Raw genomic sequence first — 9,017 nt, 5'->3', positions numbered from 1 at the left:
CAGATACTTACTCAAATCAAATCAAGTAAGAGCAAGTAATACAAATAATTCAAACAAAAACGCACAATTCATTTGTGCCTAGTCACGTGTACACAAGACTCAATCGAGCATTCCCAGCTATGCTCTGATACCACTCCGTGTGGGGCCTTTAGCTCCTAATCATTATTACAATGCAACTTGATTAGGGTTAATTAATCACAGCAGAAAACGAGTTTAAAATTTTCTTTACAATGAGTCCAAAACATATACTATTTGAATACTAAAAATAGTATTTCATCCCATATCATAAGACATGCCCACACATAAACAAAATCAATCATATACAAACAACTCATATCCTCGGGACATGCCCCGGTATATAGATACATACATATACTGGGATCAAAACATAAAAGCTCAGCTCAAACTGTGACTCCCTCCAGAAGTACCCTCTCCGTTCTCCTGATATCCTGGAGTACCTGCCATTGTCCACACACAAAAACAACAACAGCCCCCCTTGGGGGTGAGCAAAGCTCTGTATGGAACAACCAATCATATATACCACAGATATCTAAACAATGATATATGGGATGCAATGCATGTATGTTGTGGAGGTATCGGGTCAAATGCCCATCCACTGAGCACATGTTAGAATCAAACGAATCCTATCAAATCAATGCTCGAGCTGGCACACCGGCCTCAATAAGGGATACTCGTATGATAGCATCGACAAAGCGCCATCAAATCTCAAATCTCATATCCAATCATCGGGGCCACAATTTTCTATGATTTACGGGTCATATAATACCGGCATAGCGATTGTGTTCACAAATCCCAGAATCCAATCAAATCATATCAGGGTATCCAAGGATCATAGCTCAACGTGCATGTCATGTATCGATGTATGCATCAAACGATGTGTGTTAACAAAACATTTATTTTATACATCGATATCTCAATCTCAATGTCATGTATGCCACATCAATCAACAAATAAGGCATATAGACACATAATCTCATTCCAATCAATCCAATCAAACCGACATATATCATATAATACAGATACCTGTCGTATGTTACCCGGTCGCAACATACCTCAATTCTTCGTTCCAGTTGATGTAGCCTGAAGATATCGGTATAATACTTTATCTACATCAATAACATACTCATTCCAATCAATAACCTAATCAAAAATCATTAATATGAGTTTCAAATATCATTTGAAACTTCAAAAATTCATATCAAATTCAAATCATAATATAATTCAATTCCGACTTCGAATATGAGTTTCTTGTCGGTTATTCTACTATATATAAGAAATTCAACTTCAAATACATGCTATTCCAGCACTTTGATATTTAGAACTGCTGGAACTCGAAGAAAATTACCTCAGTCGGAAGCCCTCGACGCGACGATCACAAATATATAATTTGTTTCGCGTTTAGACAGCGTTTCGAAGTCGATTCGGACGAAAGAAAATCAAAATCTCTCGTATTCTCTCGAAACCTCTGAAATAAAATGAAAAAAAGAAGAAGAAACCTCGTTCTTATCTCCACGCTTCGGCGCTCGGGCGGTAGAATTCTCGCGCCCGAGCGCGAGACGTTCTGCCCCCGAGTGTCACTTGCTCCGCGCTCGGGCGGTCAAAAACTACCGCTCGGGCGCGGCATGTTCTGTCCGAGAACACCCCTTATTCCACACTGGCGCTCGGGCGGTCATTTTCTACCGCTCGGGAGCCACATGTTCTGTCCAAAGATTGATTTTGGTATTATATTGGCGTCCGGCTTTTCCACTCGATCTCTTACCACGTCAATTCGTATTCAATACTTATTTTCTCAATTTCATTGTCATGATATACATCATATACATAATCACATGACAATTTCATAAATTATCGATAATCACACAGGATTTATGATAATACGATACACGGTCCTTACACTGTGGCACTATCGCCAATACACTATCTTGTGACATCGTGCAATGTGCCCGTGGCGATCCCGCCACTATCAGGTACTTCTGTTACAAGATCATTCGTCTAATATTCGTCTAACACATGCTCTCTATACATTAATAGAACAAGCATATCAAATCAAATCAATGCAAATAATAACAAATAGTATGTGATTTAGGGAAACACAAGTATATCCTACTTGTGTCGATCTCCCAATACCACATTGACTTATAACTTTCGTTTGTAGTCTCGATCTGAAGAAACGGAAGTTCTGAACTCAAGATTGTCTCTGTAAATCTGAAAGGACATATCGAGAATAATAATATCAACCTTCCATTCTCAATTCAATACTGACTCTGATTAATCTGAATTTAATTCAAATCATCGGCATAACGGCACAATCTGAGTATCCCCGTAAATACCATATCAACAGATATCAATTACAAATCATAACCCATATCCGATACAATCTGTAATCAATCAATAATCTAAATCTGTCCGGTTTCAAGTCCATATAATCAGAAATTCATAACAATTCAATAATCAATCTGTTATTCGATCTGACTTCGATTCTACGATGTCTAACATATCCAGAACACCATATAATAATCAAATAATAATTCCTCCAATATCTTAATTTCAAATGGTAACAGAACTCAATAAAACTTACGTCCTGTAGTAGCTGTCGACGAGAGGAGTACAGTACTGTGCTCGGATTGAAATTCTGATAGACGGATCGTACAAAATCAAATTCTAAGCAAAATTGAAGCTTGAGAGAATTTGCTCTGGAGAACTCTCGGTTTCTTGCTTCTGAATTGTGAAAGAGATTGCAATTATATATATACTTCAATACACAGCAAGCCAAGTGTCCCACTAAATATCATTAATTGCACTTTAGCCCATGAAATATTCACTATTTGCAATTTAGTCCTCACAACTCTTTTTAATTCAATTTCAGTTCTATGGAATTGTAAAACCATGGAATATAACTCAACATTCCATAATTCATAAATTAAATAATCTAGAATTAAAATGATAAAATCTCGAGCCTTACACAAATTTTGCAAGAGTTTCTTTCAAATCACTCATAGATTGATTGTTTTGAATATTGATAAATATTTGCTTTTGGATAAATGCATGAATTACATCTTGAAAGTTTTTTCTTGGAGGTGTAACATAAAGAATATAAACTTGATGATTTTGGTTATTTTGAAAATATTGTTGTGAGGGTTGTGCATTATTATCATTTCTCCAACTAAAATTAGGATGATTTTTCCATCCATGTTTATATGATGTTGAAAAAGGATCTAACATTGGTTTTTTATATTTGTTAACATAATTTGCTTGTTCATGGAGACAATTTTTAAATGAAGGTAATATTGGACAATCTTTTGTAGCATGATCATGTGTATCACATATATGACATACAATTTCTTGAATACTTTTTAATTGACCACTCTTTTTCATTTCTAATTACTCAATTTTTCTTGCTAAAGATGCAAGTTTAGCTTGAATATCTATATCATCTTTAAGATTATAGATACCACCCCCATTTGTTGAATTATTGATTTTAGTTGTTGGTGGTTCTATTGTGCCTATACTATCCCAATTTTGAGCATATTCTGCTAATGAATCAAAATACTCCATAGCTTCATTTGGGTTTTTATCTTCAAAAGTTCCATTACACATGAATTCTATCATTTGCCTATCTTTAGGTATTAGACCTTCATAAAAGTGAAAAACTATTCTCCATGTTTCAAAACCATGATGTGGGCATGTATTAAGTAATTCTTTATATCTATCCCAACATTGATAAAATGTTTCTCCTTGTTTTTGAGAAAAAGTAGTAATTTGTCTTTTAAAATAGTGGGTGCTATGGGAAGGAAATTTTTTTTTGAGAAATTGTTGTTGTATTTTTTTCCCATGATCTTATTGAACTTGATCTCAAATTTTGTAGCCATGTTTTAGCTTTATCTTTTAAAGAAAAAGTGAAAATCTTTAATCGAACTATATCCATGCTGCAATTTTGATCATTATAAGTGTTACAAACTTCCTAAAATTCTGTTAGATGTAAATATGGATTTTCAGAATCTAAGCCATGAAAATTTGGTAAAAGTTGAATAATTTGAGGTTTAAAGTTTAAATTAGATGCAACAGGAGGAAAAACTAAACAAAATGGAGAACTAGTTCTAATAGGGTACATATTGTAGAACCCGTAAATTCGACTACGTATAAGCCATGCATAATTCCTAGTATTTAAATTAAAATGATTTTCATTGCATGAGTATGAAATTTCTTTTCTTTAAATTTAATTATTTTAATGCAGTAGTTTAATTATTAGTTTTTTCAGTTAAATAAGTGAGGCCGGACTGGAGTTGGAGTAAAGAAATAAATTTTAATATTAAAACAATATTCCTAGAATTTATTTAAGAAAAATAATAAGTTGATTTAATGTAAAAGCAGTTTTAAGGAATTATCTAAATAAGTCGAGATAAGTAGTAAATAAAGTTCAATAATTAATTTCTTAATTCCCTAAAATATTTAATGGGTAGATAAGACACTAGATATTTAAAATTCAATAATTAAGAAATATTTTCCCTTATTTTACTTAAGATTTTCGGCCCCCTCTTTATTTAATTTAAGAATAGTTATCAATCCGATTATTTAATATCTTTCCTTATCCATTTTCTTGGGAGATAATTCTATCACATTTAATCATCAATAATTAATATTTAAAAAATTTCCCTACTCTATTTTTACTTAATAAAATCGGCCCCTCCTCTAATTTTAAGAGATTTCATTAGTTGGAGAATTTATCTTGTAATTATCTTACCATAACTTTTTCTAGGTAGATATTTCCCCCACCATTTTAATTCACTATCAAATTATTAATTAAGCACTCATCTACCCTCATTTGATACATAAGAATCGGCCATCATCCTTGCTAGACTCAAAAGATTTGACAACTCATTTCTAATTATCCTTCCCTAATCATTTCTAGGAAGATATTCTCCCAACTTTTAAATCACTAACAAATAAATTAATTAAGCAATTTTTCTATCATGTTTTGATTAAAATTTCGGCCCTCTCCCTATTTAATTTAAAAATATTTAGCCACCCTTCACTTGATTCTCTCCTTATCCATATTTTTGGGAGATAAATCCCTCACCCTTTTTAATTCCCCCAATAATTATTAATTAAGCTAATTCTGCCTTGCTCCTAGACTAGGAAATCGGCCAATGCACCTCTCAAAATATCTCTCAAATCCCTTGATATCATAGCAACTTCCCTTATCTCTCAACTCAAAAGATAGCAAGATGATCCTCTTCCTTTTTATCTTGCAACCTCCCATTTAATTCCTAGACTTCTCCCCCTCACCATATCACCGAAATTCAGAGCAAATTAGAGAGAAAAAAACGTGAGAAGTTAGTGAGGAAATAAGAGAGAAAAACTAGAAACAAAAGAAGAACACTACGTCTCCGCCGCGCCGCGTCATCGTTTCGTTTGTTCTTCTTTCAAAACAAACCAAGGCATGTGTATATTTTCCATTTCTCTTCAATCAAGTCATAATATGATTTTTAAACATTACATGATCATGATTTTATAGCCAAAAACCGAAATACATGACAGAATTTTTGAATAAAACATGCACAGATTTTCGGCCCTCTTCTTGGCTACCTCACGGTTTGCTTGTTTTTGTGAGTACATGTAGTTGTCTCAAACCTAGGCTCCCAAGGATGCACCTAGGCACGTACTAGGGTGTATTAGGATCATGTTGGTCCATTGGTTGCCGTCCATGCACCCCAACGAAATCATTTCGGCAGCAACACTCCATGCTGCGATTTTTATGTCCCGTATTTTTCTTGTTTGGGTTGTCTAAGGGAGAGTTCTGATCCTGGATGCCCTAGGGGCTGTAGCCCTAGTTGGAACCTCTCCTTGGTATGTCTAAGACGTGACCAAGTTGGCTTTTCATGGCTTGGTCCATGGCTTCATCGGTTTTCAAAATAAAACAAGACAAGCCCCCTACGACCCCTTCATTTTCTACATGTGTCAGTGTGTGTTCGGTTTTGTGGGGTTGTATGGATCTTGGTTGGCTTTTTAGTCCTTAGACATGGTTCATACAATACCTCATGATGTCTAGATCATGCCATGGTCAATCAAATGGCCACTGGAATGGCACATGACAGCAAGAACCAAGCAAGACACCCCACGCATGCAAGGCGTGTCCTCGGGTGAGTGTGTGTGAGTTGTTCGAGTGTTGTTCGAATTGTGGCTGGCCTAGGGCCCTTAGCCATGGTTCAAAACACACCTTAGGATGTTGGGAAGAGGCTCTAGTTGATGGTTTAAGCCCCAATGGCCATTAGCCTTGCAAACGACGCATGCAAGTGCAAGAGCTACTGCTGTATTTTCTGGAGAGCAACTTGGTGCTTCGGTTCGGAGGCTAGTTTGAGTTATTGGTTAGCTTTTAGCATATGGCCATGGACTGGACAGTACCTCATCAAGTTGGAAAGGTCATGTTTTTGGCCGTTTTTGATTCGGATCATTTTAGAGGTCGTACGAGAATTTACGATGCAATGTGCCAAATTGACTCTCGAAAGAGCGCTTCATGTTTTTGGCCTCCATTCACTAAATTTCGAGTACTGTAAATTTAAGAGCATTATTTCATCATTTTTAAGAGAGGCACGGAGCTCCACCCTCTTCACCGGACATGAACGCCTAGATGCTGGCTGGGATGACGCAGTTCTTCGCACAGTTTGCGGGGAACAATGCCGCGGTGGCAGCTAGGCCGACAGGGGCCGCAGCTATTTATGAGAGATTCATGAAGATGCATCCTAAGGAGTTTTCAGGGATGATGGACCCCATGATTGCCGAGGGCTGGATCAAGTCCCTCGAGGTTATCTTCGAGTTTATGGAGCTTGGAGATGCAGACAGAGTTCGTTGTGCCACCTACTTATTCGGAGGAGATGCTCGCTTATGGTGGGAAGGAGCATCAGTAGCCCTGAACTTGGCTACACTGAGTTGGGCATGTTTTACGGAGGTATTCTACTCCAAGTATTTTACTGAGGAAGTGCGCACCAGGTTGACCACAGAATTCATGAGCCTGAGGCAGGGAGATCTGACTGTTACGGAGTTCATCCGTAAGTTTGAGAGGGGTTGTCATTTTATACCCTTGATCGCGAATGATGCTAAAGCGAAGTTGATGCATTTCTTGGTGGGTCTACGGCCGATCTTGCGCCGTGATGTTAGGGTGTCTGACCCTACTACTTATGAGGTCGCTGTCTCAAGAGCTCTAGCTGCAGAGCAGGATCAGCGTGATATCGAGAGAGACCGCCGAGGCAAGCGCCCAGTCCAGGTACCACACCGCCCTCCTCCTCAGCAGCAGAATAAGAGGCCTTTCCATGGCCCGCACAAAAACACAGGCCACCAGCAGCAGCAGCAGCAGCGGGGACGCGCACTCCCTAAGACTATTGAGCATCCGATCTGTCCCAAGTGCACACGCCGCCATGCTGGAGTATGTATGTATGGCTCAGGGAAGTGTTACAAGTGTGGTAGCACAGACCACATATTACCGCAGTGCCCTCAGAGGAACCTGCCTACCCAAGGCAGGGTATTTGCTCTTTATGCAGCGGAGACGAACCCGAAGATCATGCTTATGACAGATTCCTTTAAGCTTTAAATTTATATTTGGGATTTAATGTTTTGGGTGAGATTTTGAACCTAGTATTGCAATAGGATTGCATGCTCTACTCAGTATTGTTCTTTTGGGAATTTAAGTTAGAAGAACTTTGGCCTATGCATGTCTATAAACTTAGCTCTTGTGATTATTGGGTTCAGCATAGTGTTCTAACCTTTCAGGAAGAATTTTCATAGCTGGCTCAGCTGCAAAAGCCTTGATAGATTCAGGGGCTACTCACTCATTTATTTCTGAGGTCTTTGCAAATTTCCTCAAAGTTAAGACCGTTGGGCTAGATGTAGCCTACTCAGTGGTACTGCCTTCGGGAGAGGAGATGGCAGCCACCAATGTGATCCGAGACATAGATCTGGAGATTCATGGCAACCTTGTTTATGCAAATCTGATTGTCTTGCCGATGCCAGAGTTCGACATCATATTAGGCATGGATTGGCTATTGCGGAACAGAGTGTTGATAGACTTCCAGTGGAGATCTGTTCTAGTCCAACCGCCTGGGATGACACAGTTCTTATTTGAACCGGACAGGTACTTTCCCTTACCGTGCATTATTCCTTATGTCCAGGCTAGGAAGCTCATGCATAGAGGGTGTTGAGCGTTTTTAGCAACTTTTATATCTGTTCCCGAGACACCCAGTCAGTCAGCCTCAGATTTCCCAGTTGTCAGAGATTTTCTAGACGTTTTTCCGGAAGACGTCTCTGGTATGCCACCTGAGCGAGAGGTGGAGTTTTCCATTGAGCTTATGCCAGGTACGGTTCCGATCTCAAAAGCACCGTACCGACTAGCATCGACAGAGATGGCAGAGCTTAAGAAGCAAATTCAGGAACTTCTTGACAAGGAGTTCATTCGCCCGAGCTTTTCACCATGGGGCGCACCAGTCTTGTTTGTGAAGAAGAAAGATGGCTCTATGAGACTTTGCATTGATTACCGGGAGTTGAACAGGGTTACAGTGAAGAATAATGTGGGGACCCGGACGCTAATCATCTTCTTAATCTTCATTGGGATAATTGGATCAATGTAATTAATCTGGGTCTACATTTTTTTTTTAAAATATAGTGCGGAACGTAATGGAATTCAATCTAATATACATATCCGTATAAAAGTACAGGTCTTGTACAACAAACATCAAACTCAAACTAAGGTTCAACAACTAAATGTCAAGTGCTGAATCCTATCTACAGCAAGGTCAAAGTCCGTAGTCTCCACTCTAATCTCGATCTCTCATCATCTCCTCGACCCTGATCCTGTCCCACCTGTTGTCATGTACACATACAAACAAGACAACAGCCGGATAACTCCGGTGAGAATATAATTCCCAGTATAAATCAAAGAAACATGCAAGCATATAATCGATAGAAATGCATGAAATAGATATCAAGAACATGTATCAAATCGGAAA

At 38.2% G+C, this 9,017-nt stretch overlaps 1 non-coding gene across 1 annotated transcript; it reads left to right on the top strand.

Annotated features, from left to right (window-relative positions):
* Positions 1 to 3,688: 3,688 nt before the first annotated feature.
* LOC140975981 (small nucleolar RNA R71) lies at positions 3,689 to 3,794 on the top strand. Its single transcript, XR_012175117.1, has one exon. It is a non-coding gene; the product is annotated as a small nucleolar RNA R71 (small nucleolar RNA).
* The last annotated feature ends 5,223 nt before the right edge of the window (positions 3,795 to 9,017 follow it).

The sequence above is a fragment of the Primulina huaijiensis genome, chromosome 4 (assembly GCF_012295235.1).
Source record: "Primulina huaijiensis isolate GDHJ02 chromosome 4, ASM1229523v2, whole genome shotgun sequence".
NCBI lineage: Eukaryota > Viridiplantae > Streptophyta > Magnoliopsida > Lamiales > Gesneriaceae > Primulina > Primulina huaijiensis.
This window is presented reverse-complemented; position numbering and strand designations above follow the sequence as displayed.